The sequence below is a fragment of the Alosa pseudoharengus genome, unplaced genomic scaffold (assembly GCF_046254945.1).
Source record: "Alosa pseudoharengus isolate Yale_2024_CS ecotype anadromous, Long Island Sound unplaced genomic scaffold, YU_APseudo_1.1 YU_APseudo_1.1_scf_27, whole genome shotgun sequence".
Lineage (NCBI taxonomy): Eukaryota > Metazoa > Chordata > Actinopteri > Clupeiformes > Clupeidae > Alosa > Alosa pseudoharengus.
This window is the reverse complement of record NW_027468704.1, coordinates 257,375-270,712: the sequence shown is the minus strand read 5'-3', so window position 1 is coordinate 270,712 and position 13,338 is coordinate 257,375. Positions and strand designations below refer to the sequence as shown.

At 41.0% G+C, this 13,338-nt stretch overlaps 1 protein-coding gene across 1 annotated transcript in view; it reads left to right on the top strand.

The window, feature by feature from the left end:
* Positions 1–3,805: 3,805 nt before the first annotated feature.
* Positions 3,806–13,338, top strand: part of LOC143099282 (uncharacterized) — a 45,531-nt gene continuing 35,998 nt past the window's right edge. The window contains exon 1 of the mRNA XM_076262378.1: positions 3,806–3,839. The gene's annotated coding sequence lies outside the window, so the exon portion shown is untranslated. The remainder of the gene's footprint in view (positions 3,840–13,338) is intronic.

The following is a 13,338-nucleotide window of genomic DNA, read 5'->3' as shown; positions in this document are numbered from 1 at the left end:
CTTTCTTAATATAGTTATAGATATATAGACTTTTTTCTAGCACTGTTGCACTGTTTGACTTACTCATTTGCACCATCACCATGACACTCATTCACACAGAGCACATTACCTTACCTTGCCTTATGCACAGAGGCTCAGTCCCTGCCTCAGTCATTGCAAGCGCCTCTTGATTGTTTAATCACCCACTATGTGGATACTGTTTTTTAGAATTGATTTAGGCCTAGTCCACACGTACCAAACCGATCTTTTTTTCCTCCGTCTTCCCTGGAACCGTATCAAGAATATTTGCGTCCAAACGGATCCATCTCAACACGACTTAACACGTTACTTCATACCCCAGGCCTATAGGTGGCACTGTTTCTTTACAGAAATTGACCAAAACTTGCTCTTTACAAACAGACAGAATAGGCTACGACTAAATGGCTAGTGCAAGGAAACCAGAATTGTTTGTGTGGACTGATGGTGAACTGTCAACTGTAGTCAACTGTAAAACTAATAAACTTTATTTTACGGTTTGTGAAGGGTGCAGTCCCGTCCTTTATTTGGCTAACGCAGGTAGGCCTACTACTAATCACCTTTACTTTCTTTGGTTGTAGGATAGTCCGTGATTCACATTAGTTTTGGCTATCACCAATTAGGCTACTAAACGCAAGGCTTACCCAAGTTCTAGGCTATTCTGTCGCCACATTTATAATATTGCTATAAAACCTTCGTTAGTAACAGTCAATACTATGCCTGCATCAAATCGCGCATTCGCATTCAGTGTGCTACAATCGGCTTAACGTGAGTTCTAAGCGTCTTTGTATGCTTATATCTGATTTCACTCGACTGTGAATGCATATGTTGTAAGACATGTAAAATAAATGAATGACACTGGCACTATGCACAAATTAATGTAGCCTAAACTTACACCGCACTTTCCTAATAACTTAAGTTCTCTCGCGTCACTGACAGTAGCTAGAATGCATTAAAAAACACTGGGGAAAACAGTATTCAGTCCACCAAGTCATAAGCTATCGGCGCTGCGCAGCACCAGTTGTGATATTTATCTTACGGAGTGTAATCGTAGGTAATGTCAATGTCATGTATGAAAACTAGTATTGTTAGGCAATACTATAAGTGCAAGTCCAGGGGCAGCTGAGGTGTGGCGATGACATCATCGATACGCAAGCAGGATGTGCGGTTTGGCTGTCTAAACAGGGGGTCAGGATTTGAAGGGCTAGCTTCAGCCACTTAGCATGGCATTTGGCCGCCGACATTTTTGAAAACATGGCGTTACATGGTTGTAACTTCCGGCACCAGTTTTTACATGCTGATTGGTAGATGACAGCCCATGCACGAGTTTAGTGTTGGGCACGAGCGTCCTCGCGCGTCCATGTTGGTTTGCATTTCTGGAAGACGACAAATAAAACAACTAACTACTTGGATTAAGCTACTGATACTTGACTTAATGCCTACATGGTTTAGGCTGTATTACCGGACTTTGTGGTAAATAAAAGAAAAATGTTAATGTTGTCATATTAGGCTATTATTTGCCGTATATGTGGGTTGACAAGGTAACTGACTATGACCATACATTTTAGCAGATAGCAATGACCTATATCCAATTATTAGCCTACTCATTGCGTTGTGTATGAAGACTATTTTAAAACGCACAGGCTGTAGTTCTGTAGAACGCAACGTCTGGATCATGTAACCTGTCTCCCCAAGTGATTTAAAACGAAACAAATGTCAATGACTTATTTCGTTTGCTTTCTTGCAACATTGACATGATTAGGCTATGCATTTGATTTAAATGTTCAGGCTGCCAGTCGAGGCAAAAGCCAAATGTCCAACAACAGTTGCAGACTCTATGCCTGCTCGAACCACAATACCCGAGGGATGTGCGCTTCTATCGGAAGTTTAACTTGCATTGGCTTCATTTCGTCTGCCTGCAAATGTAGCCTAGGCTTAACAAGCTGCAAATTCACACTGGGTGCAGCAAAAATCCCAGCTATCCACACGTTTCCTACATACCATGTCTACTTAATTGTCATTTTCGTTAGATAGCCTATTGCGTAATAGGCCTACAACCTGTCCAAATATAGTATTTAGGGATCATTATTTGTGAAGTCTAAAGTGACACAATATTGATTCGCATAGTTTATTATCACATATGAACATCACATTAAATAACCTAGGACTTCAGAGACAGGGCCAACTTTACCACCATTCCCAAAATGTTATCACAACCAATTAAACGAATTTGCGCTTATAACGAGGTGAAGCGCGTTCCCGAACAACTTCTTTTCCTCTGAGGGAATGTCCAATCTTCATCAACGACATACCGTTGTACCTTACGTTGTCTCCGTCTGTAACGTGGAATCTAATAGGCTAATTCTAGCTGGTGCCGGAAACGAACACCCATGAAACGCCATTTTCGTAAAAATGGCTGCGGTCAATTTCATGCTTTTTTGGCTGAAGTAGCTAGCCTAGCATGGGCTATTCAAATGAATGGGGGCGGGACTTAGTCACTCTCTCCAGTTATATATAATACCTCCATGTGTCTAAACGAAGTCAAACGGGCTACGGTTTCAGATTTTTCCACTCTGGGACCACGTTTCAAAAAGGTGCGTTTAAAGCAACCCCAAAGAGTTTTTTATACCTTAAAATAATGTTTCCAAAATCGTTTCAGTGGTTCATCAACTCGTAACAGGGTGAACGGCAATTCTGCATTCGCTTCGCGGCCCTCTATCGGCTATAACCGCACTATGTAAGTTTGCCAGATCGGGTAGCGGATCTGTAGTTAGATGGAATAATAAGATATAAGAAACTACAAATTTGACTTGCATCTGATGTCGCAATACATCGTACTTTTATAAGTCATGCAAAATATTCTACCTTGTCTGTGGACATCGTTATTTGCAAAGCCGGTGCTGGATAAACAAATAGCGTGCGTGCGACAGAGGGAAAGTTCTTTGGTGTTGCTTTAAGGGCAGTGCGTTTACAGGATTCGTTTGGACGCTCGGCCAAGACGAAGCAAAACCTCTGCGTTTAACCTAAAAAGCGTCTCCGTGTGGACATGCCCTTAGATTAAGTGTTATTTAGTATAATTTGTATTTTAGTATATTCTTTATCTTCTACTGTCCTTATTGCTTAGTTGTGTTTTTTATATTATATACTTTTAATTACTTTCTGCTGTTAGTGAATGTGTGTGTGTTGTCTGTATGCTACTGAGACCCTGAATTTCCCCTGGGGATCAATAAAGTATAAAGTATAAAGTAAAGTAAAGTATAAAGTAATCTATCTATCTATCTATCTAATGAGAGAGATAGGGAACCCCTTATATAGCCCCACCCTAATCATAGGTGCAATCAATAAGGGTATTAGCCCAGCCAGGCCCAACCCTGCCCGTGCACTGACAGGAGAAGACCTGAAGGGGCACAGGGTCATAACACTAGTGACATGTGTTTTAGATCGCTAAAATAGGGCCCTTAATGTTTTTGCACCTTATGACAGCATGGTTTCACTGAGATCTACAGAACAACCATTTCTTTCACCAGTGTTTTTGAAAACAGACTGAATGACAAGGTGATTGACTTTATACACCTGTGGAAATGGGTCTGAATGAATCTCGTGTATTCACTGATTAAGTGGTTCCCAAAACGTTTGTGTTGTTTCATTGTTTCTGCAGGTTTGAATTCCCTGAAGTCACATGGTCTACAAATGGGGGCCTGGTTTAACTCAGCATTTAGGGAGGGGCACTGATTTCCTTTATCATCTGGGAGCACAGTCAATTTAGTTATTTTATGGTGCAGTTATGGTGAGAGAACATCGTTGCCTGTTTTAGATCATCCCAGGTACATACAATTTTGTGTTTGTCCCTGTGAATTTCTGTTGTAATCAACTTTCTGTATGAAACTAATGCTTATCTTTAAAGAAGTAGTTATTGTTGGCTTTGTATGGATGGCACACGACGCACCTTAGGAAGATTAGCGTTTGGCCAAAGAAAGGTTTAAACGTTCACTTTTCCTTGCGTATCGGTGTTACATGGCAACTGGCACCCATGTTAACTGGCTGCGTCGGTGACGTTTCACGAGTGATGACGTTTCTTTGACAGATGTGGCCACTTGCAGATTTGTCACTTTCTGATGGAAACTGGAGACGAACTAATATAAATATGCATGACATATTTAAATGTCAAAATTGTCTGTAGTACGCTACATGCACTGGACCATGAATATGCCACCAAAAAAAATAAATACCTAAATAGCCTAATAATAACTCCACGTGGGTATCGAACCTGCCTCCTAAATTAAACTGTTTACAAGATAACCATTCATCTACGTACTTGCACCACGAACCAGCTGACAAGTCACAGTGACATTTACTTCACTTATGCTATACAATTAAAAGAAGTCAGCAGATATATGTTATTATGATTGTAGCAAGTTAACACGGCTGATCATGAATATGGCTTCCTACGTGTTGTCTTGCTACAGCAGTTGCATGCATAGGCGCCGATTTATGTTTCCGTCAGTGGGTGCTCAAACAATTAAATGCCCGATACCAATGCCCATGTGTATTGTTGCCATACGGGTTTTGAGAAGTGTATGCACTTCAACGCTTTAGGAAATCAACAGCGGCCGACATACAAAAAACGCCAATACAGTTTGCGGGAGTCCATGGGCGTCACCCCCGAGGTAATTTCTTAGTGCTGTTAAGCAAAGGCACAAATTTTGTGCACGTTCAGTCACCTACACTACGCCTAAATCACGCATGATCCGTCATTTGACTCCTGAACAGTTTACGTAATTCAGAAGGTTAATTGCGTTAACCCAAACTGAAAGGAAAAACACTTTGCTTTGTTTTTTATAAACAGAAATTATATTTCGTGTTGACATCACGCCGTTAAAAAAACGAGATAGCCTATCCATCTAGAAGCATAGAAGCGCGCATTAGCCGACAGTAAGTGGAGGCAGTGGTTCTCAAACTTTGCCATATCCTACAAAGGCGTGTATGGTATCATATTTTTTGTAAAGGTCTTCCATGGATATTCTTAGGCCTATGAATGGTGTGCCTTCTCACAAAAGCATAGTCAATAGGCTCAGCTAGATTTAGCTTTCTCCTTCACCAACCTGTGAGCCTATGAGGCAGTCACGTCGTCAGTGGCACTCTCTGGTCCTTCTCATCTGCTGATACAGCAACATGAGTATTCCTATAGCATTACTCCTCATTGCCTTACTCCTTTCCTTTTCAGAATGTTCTTTCTATCCATAAGCATAAGTCTTTCTTCAGTGAATTAGCAAGATACCACCAGAAGCCAACAATCCTAAAACACCTGTGCGCGCGCGCTCTCTCTCCCCTGCGCATGAAGCTGTCTGCGTGTTGTAGGCTAGATTTGCGTGAGTTCTTTCTATCTGCTTTACTTTTGTGAGTTGCGACCACCTCATCACGTTAATAGGCTATGTTATAGACGTTCTATGAGGTACCAGTGTTTAGCTGTGTCACAAAACAATAAGCTTTGTCAGACTACTTTTCAAATGATATTCAGGGCTATATAGGCTACATTTTAAACATTCGCGGCTGAAGACCCGACAAGGCCTTGCGTTAATTCTTCAGGTGGGAAGTGTCAGGCATTTTCTTACGAGAGACGCTCTCATTGGTGGTTAGGATATGGAGTAGGGGATTGACAGCAACATAGCCAAACACATTATGAGAGAGGGTGAATTTAACATGTTTGATTTTAAATTAATGTAAATTTAGCCGGGACTGTAAGCTGTAAGTATGTAGCCCCTTACTTCGTTACCACCACGTCTACATTTAATTTTTTTAAATGTCCTAGTTGTTCATAGATAAATGTGATTTCATATAAACAGCAGTCACCACATTCATAGCCTACTGTCAATCCATCAAAACTTCGCTGAAATGTTGTGGTCCGATGCTTTCGTTCTTATCCAGAGAATATGGTTATTTTGCTCCTGTGCGACGCTTTCACCCGCTCTGGTCGCATGTTCATTACATAAATGACGTCACATTAGCACTGATTTCGGAGAAAAGTTTATTACTCAGCCGGTAAGTCAGTTACGAGGTTATGACGCCAATCACACATGTTGTATTACTCCGAAAATGGAAAAAGCTCATATAAAGGCTTAAAACGCTTCAGCTGTAACGTTATTTGATCAAAGTGGCGCCAAATTGAATGGGGTTCAATGGGATGGCTAGGTGGAACTGGTCTACTATTTAGCCTCAGATCCGCCATAGTGTCTACACTATCTGAACGTTCGCCTGCCCCCTTGCGGAGCTCCCACGGTATCGGCGCCTATGGTTGCATGTATCATGGTTAAGTTTTCCAACATTTCACTGACTGCTGGTCAGGCTCTCTGTGGCCACCTAATCTATCTGTAGCCTAAATTGAGGAAGCATTGCTGGAATGCTAAAAATAAATAAATATAATTTAAAAAAAAACTGTGAAGGGGGGAGGAGTGAACCCATGTCGACTGCTTGAAATAGCAATATGTAACCTGTTGCGCCACAGGAGAAGCAACAGTTTGCGAGTTGATAAATAAAGTATCAGAAAAACATCAAACCCATGTTTACCTGTCAGCAACATTAATGTTAATAGCCTATAAGCCTTAAAGTTTTGACTCTCCCTGTGCGCAAATTTTGTGTAAAATATGAACACGTTATAGACTTCTCCTGGCCATTGTAGTGTGCGTTTCAATGCCTGTGTTTCATGAACCCCTATTCTTAAAAGAATAGGCAGGACAAAATGATGTACACAATTAGGCAACACATTTTTATTTGATTTCAGGTAGGGGCGGCCACAGCCTAACCTCAGTGAAACGTTTGTAAGACTTAACCATGATACTCTGAAGGCCTACTAAATGACTTGGGCAACTGTAACATGGTAGCCAGATAACATGATCAGCTATGTTAACTTGTTACAATGATAATAACATTAGCTGACTTCTTTTAATCGTACAAGTCAAGTCAATTACTATAAGTCCTGTCAGCTGGTTCGTGGCGCAAGCAGGTAGATGTCTGATTATCAAGGAAACAGTTCAATTTATTTGTGGTTTGATACCCATGTGGAATTAATTTATGCTATTTAGTTGTTTGTTTTTTGGGTGGCATATTCATGGTCCAGTGCATGTAGTACTACAGACAATGTTGACTTTTAAACATCTCATGCATATTTGTGTTCGTCTCTAGTTTATATCAGAAAGTGACAAATCTGCAAGCGGCCACATCTGTCAAAGACTCATCAATCATGAAACGTCATCGACGCAGCCAGTTAACATGGGAGCCAGTTGCCATGTAACACCGGCCATTCTCCTAAGTTACCGGTACTCTTTTCTGTCATCTTGCGTGCACTAAGGGTCTAATTATGTAAACTACATTACCCAGGAATGTGGCACTATGTGACACTCACCTGTTCCCCCAAACCGTAGCCGCAGCTTTCTATTGTTACGAGGCTGCAAAGAGGCTACAGAATCATCACCGCATGTTATCACGAATAAAGCTTCTGTGGCAGGAAGTAATATCAGCGCATGTTAAAATGCCCACTAGCCTGGAACTTTAAAATCAAAACACTCCAACACCGGCATATGTAACAAAATGTTCAAAAACTCTTGCATGTTGGGGGGGGGGGGGGGGGGGGGGGCACATGAATTTTAATGAAGCATTTCGGAAAACACTAGTTAAACTTGAAGAGGAACGTTCAATTAGACTACTTGCCTTGCACTGGCAGTGTGTGCATGATCCATGGCAATCTGTTTGCACATTTTTAATGGCTAAACATCCTAAGATATGGCAAGCCATCTGTAATTAGAATTATGCCTATAAGCAATGAAACTACAAATACTGATAATACAGTGAATATTTAATGTTCTCAGCCATTGGTTTGGGCATTGTGTTTATTTTCTTCTTGAATTACACCAGAATGCTTCATTTACATAATTTACATGTTACAATCACAAACATTTCTGGGGGGGGCTTCTCAGTTTGCAGGCCTGTAAATAGGCCCAAGCAGTAAGCACACTGATTATCACCGATACATCTTAGTATCTTTTATTCACTATAAAATGTAAGAATGTAATAGCCTACTTCATGTCTCCATACTAGTGTTGTCACGATACCAATATTATGACTTTGATACGATACCTGCCATAAATATCACGATGCTCGATACTGAAACGATACCACGGCAAAATCCTAAACTATCTGGAAAAGAAGGACGCAGACCTCCTCCAAGTGTATTGAGCCATATGTGTTGAATTTGGTGCACTTTTGTAGTGTGCAGGTCAATTCTGGGTTCTAAACTTCCTACATAATTATTATTTTTTATAGTCAGTAAAATAGTAGGCCTAGTTTGTGTGATTAAGTCCTTTATTGTTTGTTATAGTTAATTTACATTGTGATGTGTTTTGCCAATAAAGTAGCTTTAAATAGCCAAAGTAGGCTAAATCAAGGTCAGTGTTGAAATTACTGCATGCAAATCACTGAATGCTATGCAGAGGGGCCTATATCTTTAGGCCTTCCCATGTTTATAGGATTTCTTTGACAGTTGCAAAGGGAAAAAGGTGAGGATAGTCTTCTTTGCTCCCATTGTACAAGTACGACGTTCCAACCACTCAGGTCTTCGTCAGATAGGCCTACACCATTACCTGTTGCAATATATCCGTGTGCATTCCTACATTACGTCTATTTCTTTGATAACGTTATTTGCTACCACGTAACAATAAGCAGCTATTATTACTAGGACTCAACATGCTTCGGTGGTATTATATGCTGTAGGTTTTAATTAGCACATTTCGGGTAGCCTATCCTACATCAGGGGCCATATTCACAAAGAATTTTAAGGCTAAAAGTAGCTCCTAAGTGGCGAATTTAGGAGCAACTCCTAAAAATAATGGGCATGTCACTCCTAATTTTAGGACTCCTAATTTGTTTCACTAAAAGTAATTCACAAAGCCTTTTAGACCTAAAAGTAGCACCTAAGTCTGGGACAGCTTAACTCATTGAATGCCAAGCTGTTTTCGGGAGCTTTGTCCTAGAGTGCCAGCAATCCAGACCATTGCTGATGATTTGTGTACAGCCACAGCATATTCTGTGTTATAGCTATGAACACGTACAATAGCTCGATTAAAAGGTAAGACTTTAAGCTCTCAGTGCGTGCAAACCGTGTATTTCTACACGCCTCCGTTCCTGAGAAATCCCAAGCTAAACAGTGGCTAGTTTTCATCAAAATCGCTGTTTTTTTCTAGAAATGGAGATAAACGTCTTTCATGAAATATAAAGTGTTGCCTGTTACTTACTCGTGTAAACATTCCAGGAAGTGATCAGTGAGACCTGGCGAGACTGCCACCTCGTGATAGACCCACGAAAATGGCCTGGTTTTGACCTGACGTGCATGCGTCACTGATTCGACCCAAAGCGGCAACCGAGTTATGATAAAATGTCCAGATAAAATGTCCAGATTGTCCGTTTTCATGAGTTTCACGATCGTCATATAGTTCATTTCTATTCATCACAGAGTTCCCAAAATCACATATAAGGTGTATTAGAGTGTCTAGTTTCGTAATTTAAAAAAAGAGCTAAAAACGTAATATTACGTTTTTGGCACTCAACGCATGGGAAGGAAAAACGTAATATTACGTTTTTGGCACTCAATGAGTTAAAAGAAGTCGAGAGAGGCCCCGGCCGTGGCGCAACTGGCTGGGGCACCTGCACCGTACGCCGGCGACCCGGGTTCGATTCCCGACCCGTGGTCCTTTCCGAATCCCACCCCGACTCTCTCTCCCACTCGCTTCCTGTCATTCTACACTATCCTGTCATTAAAAGGCATAAAAAGGCCAAAAAAATATGCTAAAAAAAAAAAAAAAAAGAAGTCGAGAGGACTCCTAACTCACTAAGACCTATTCACAAACAGCTTGTTGTGGCATTTCACATTGCGATGTTTTGAAATGTGTAGCCTATGCGGCAACAGGAGCTTCCAATCGCGAGGGAACAATTTTGCATTCATAAAAGGTATGCAATAACGGCACCAACAACAACCAAAACTACTCATTGTTAACATGTAAATTAAATGTAACGTTTCATCATGAATCAAATTAAAATGTTCTCCTCTTTGTAAACATAGGCATATGGTGACAGATTAATGTAATAATGTTGCAAAGATACTGCATCAATCCATAGGCCTATGTTTCATTAGGCTACTACTAGGCTATTTGTTTTGCCTTTCTCTTTATTCATTTAGGCTAGGCCTTTTTATTCAGTTATTCATCATCTTCCGTCCTTACGCATTCTCAGACCTGTCACCTGTCACTCATCCTCGTAAGGGAGGTGTTTGGAATCATTCCTGCGTTACAATCATCAGCCAATCAAGGTGGTCACTTCAGTCAAGCTCGTGCATGAGTAATGACGTCATCTATAGCAACGAAGACACTCTTAGTTTAGGAGTTGTCATTTTTCCTTACTAAGAGTAGGTCTGAAAGGCTTTGTGAGTAACTTTTAAGAGAAAACTCCTAGCTAAAATCTTTTAGTGCAATTTAGGGGTACTCCTAGTGGTAAGATAAAAGGCTTTGTGAATATGGCCCCTGGGCAATAATTATTGAACAAATTGCAGTCTACATGCCATGACAAATATTACGAGTAGTACTGACCGAACATGACAATTTGCTTGCAAGTTATGGTAATGTTATACTGGCGTGAACATTGCGCTTTAATCACGTTAGCACCCTATGATCACAGTCGTTATGTCTCGTCAAAATTCACTGATGAAGGAAGGTTCGCTTTAACCCAGAGAGAACCATACTCGTTTCACTTAGGGTAGACTAAAACTGAACAGAAGAACTTGGCACTAACCACGTAGTGGTGTTTTCTATAGCATATTCGTTAACCTGTCGTTCTTTGAACTATTTAAACATGTTGGGATATGTCTGCGAGGTGCTTAGCCAAGTTCCATGCGTAGCCTATTGCTTTTGAATGACTTTGAAACATACCGGTATTTTACAAACGGGCCTCTGTGTACCTGAGGGCATGCCTTCATTATTCGCGATGTATCCGAAATAGTTTTCACTTCACCTTTTGTTTTATCCACAAGCCGAGGACTGTCGCCATCAATTTCTGACAGATTTATTGTAAAAAGCTATGTTAAACGTTTGTGTATCTGTTCTGTCTCTTGAATGCACTTTATGCTGAGTCTATTATACATACATAGGCTACATCTCCACTGTGCCATACAGAAGCCTGATTTGTTAGTGTAGAAGTATAGGCTATATGCTCTTGATGGTGGCGACTTTACGATTGTTGCTTTGGGGCGTGGGTGGGGGGGCCTTGCGTCTTGTTGCGTCTTATTAATCCGGCCCTGCCCCAGCTGGCAGCTGTACATGCCCCCAGAGTGCCTGTCTGCGTTAGCTGCTGGCTGTAGCAGAGACTTTCTAATGAGGAGACAGAGCACTCAAAAAACCCTCCATAGAAATGCATGGGGCTAGTTTGTAACGCCGTTACTACACATATCACACCCCTTCCTCGGCAAAACGTTGACATGTGAATGCATTGAGTTAATCATGTAGTGTGATGTGAATACATTGAGCCGATCATGTGTTGTGATATCGCCGCTGGAGCAAGATTGGTGTCGTGAAGCCTTGCATACGCGCATTTCTGCCGAAATGGATGCCCGACGAGTGCCCAAAAAGCGTTGCCATATGGCCGCCGAGTGGAGGGACTTGCCTAAAAGGACTTTGGCTGTAGCAAATCGAGATAAACTATTTTTTTTTCCTTTTTTTTTCGTACCGACAGTAGGCTAGTCGTGACCTTGAGAAACGGAGATCTATGTGTGAACTAGCCGGATTTCTCCTGTAACTAATTACGGAACAAAATATGATAAACAAAATTAATTTGGGAGTGGGTTCTGCTGCCGGGTAACCACTAAAAAAGCATTGAGATATTTAAAAGATATTTTATTGAGGGAGAATTTGTCAGCAACCATGTAAGACACAGCAGTGAGTGAAGGCTTTAGTGTAGCTCTATTAATGACTGGAGCTGGAACCGTGACATGGGCAGTTGACATAATATCACTTCTACATTTCTGTAGGAAGAGGAACCTGCCATTTTCAGACAATAAACATACGCTTGTTTTCAACTCTTGTCTGGCCTAATGCCCAGGGGCCGGTTCCCCGATAACGCTCACTCTTAGCGCGCTAAGAAGACTCAAAAGATATATCTTTCCAAAGTTGTTTATATTCCTAAGTGTGTTCCCCGAAGTGTCCCTTAGGAAGCTTCTTAACACGCTGCCTCTTATGTTCGACGTTACAAAGGCGCTGTCCCAAGTGAAGGTGCTGAATTAGTTGCCATCGATTGCTCAGGAATCGATTTTCTACTTCACGCGAAGGTGCATGACGGCGTTAAGAAAGACAACATGTTCTATGCAAATTAAACATTCCTCAAATTATTCCAGTAACATTTATTTTAACATAGTTTAAGTTATCAGTAAGATATAAACTATTAACTAAATTATCAAATTGTCAGTAATATGTTCACGCGATATGTTGTGACGAGTGGACTAACCGGGTAGGCCTATCCCTCGCTAATCATCCACCCTCCTTATCCCGTTGTGCCACTTGTGCCGCTTCTTGACATGGGTTTAACGACTTCTAAACATTATGTAATGCACTTTTATATTAATGGTAAGGTACCTTACAATTAAAATTGATTGGCAAGCAGCTGCAGTATTACTTCTGTTTAATGCGGTATTGATTGCCATTGGTTAATGTTTTCAATAAAAAGCAACCTATCTACAATGAGCAGAGAGAGTTAGATACAGTATGGTGGGGAAGCAACGTAAAAAAGGGCACCAAGCTTCTTTTCAGAGGAAATGGAAGTTTTTCTAGACGAGGTGAGCTTGCACAAGGTGACACTGTTTTCCAGCTTTCGGAATAACTTGTGCAACAGCAACAAAAAAGAGCTATGGAGCGACATGGACTACACGGCTCCGCGGCCGGCGCCGTTTTTGATTCAATACAAGGACACGTTGGATCGCTGCCATATGCCTAGTTGGTCGCTTACTGGACACCACCATGCTTACCCATTTATAGATCTTAGCCATTTAGAGGCAAATTCTTTGCCAGCTTTTAATGATCAAAAGTGATTGCCAATTTGAACGCTTTAATGACATTACGAAATAGCCTAGGCTAATTACCACCATATTAGTTCTGATACCAAATAAAGTAAACTTCATAAATAGGCCTGCACCCATTGCGAACATATTTTATTATTAGTCTTAAAATATCCATTACATAAAATCATCGTTGAGCCACAACATCAACATACTGTACCATAGTTTGACTTGTACTC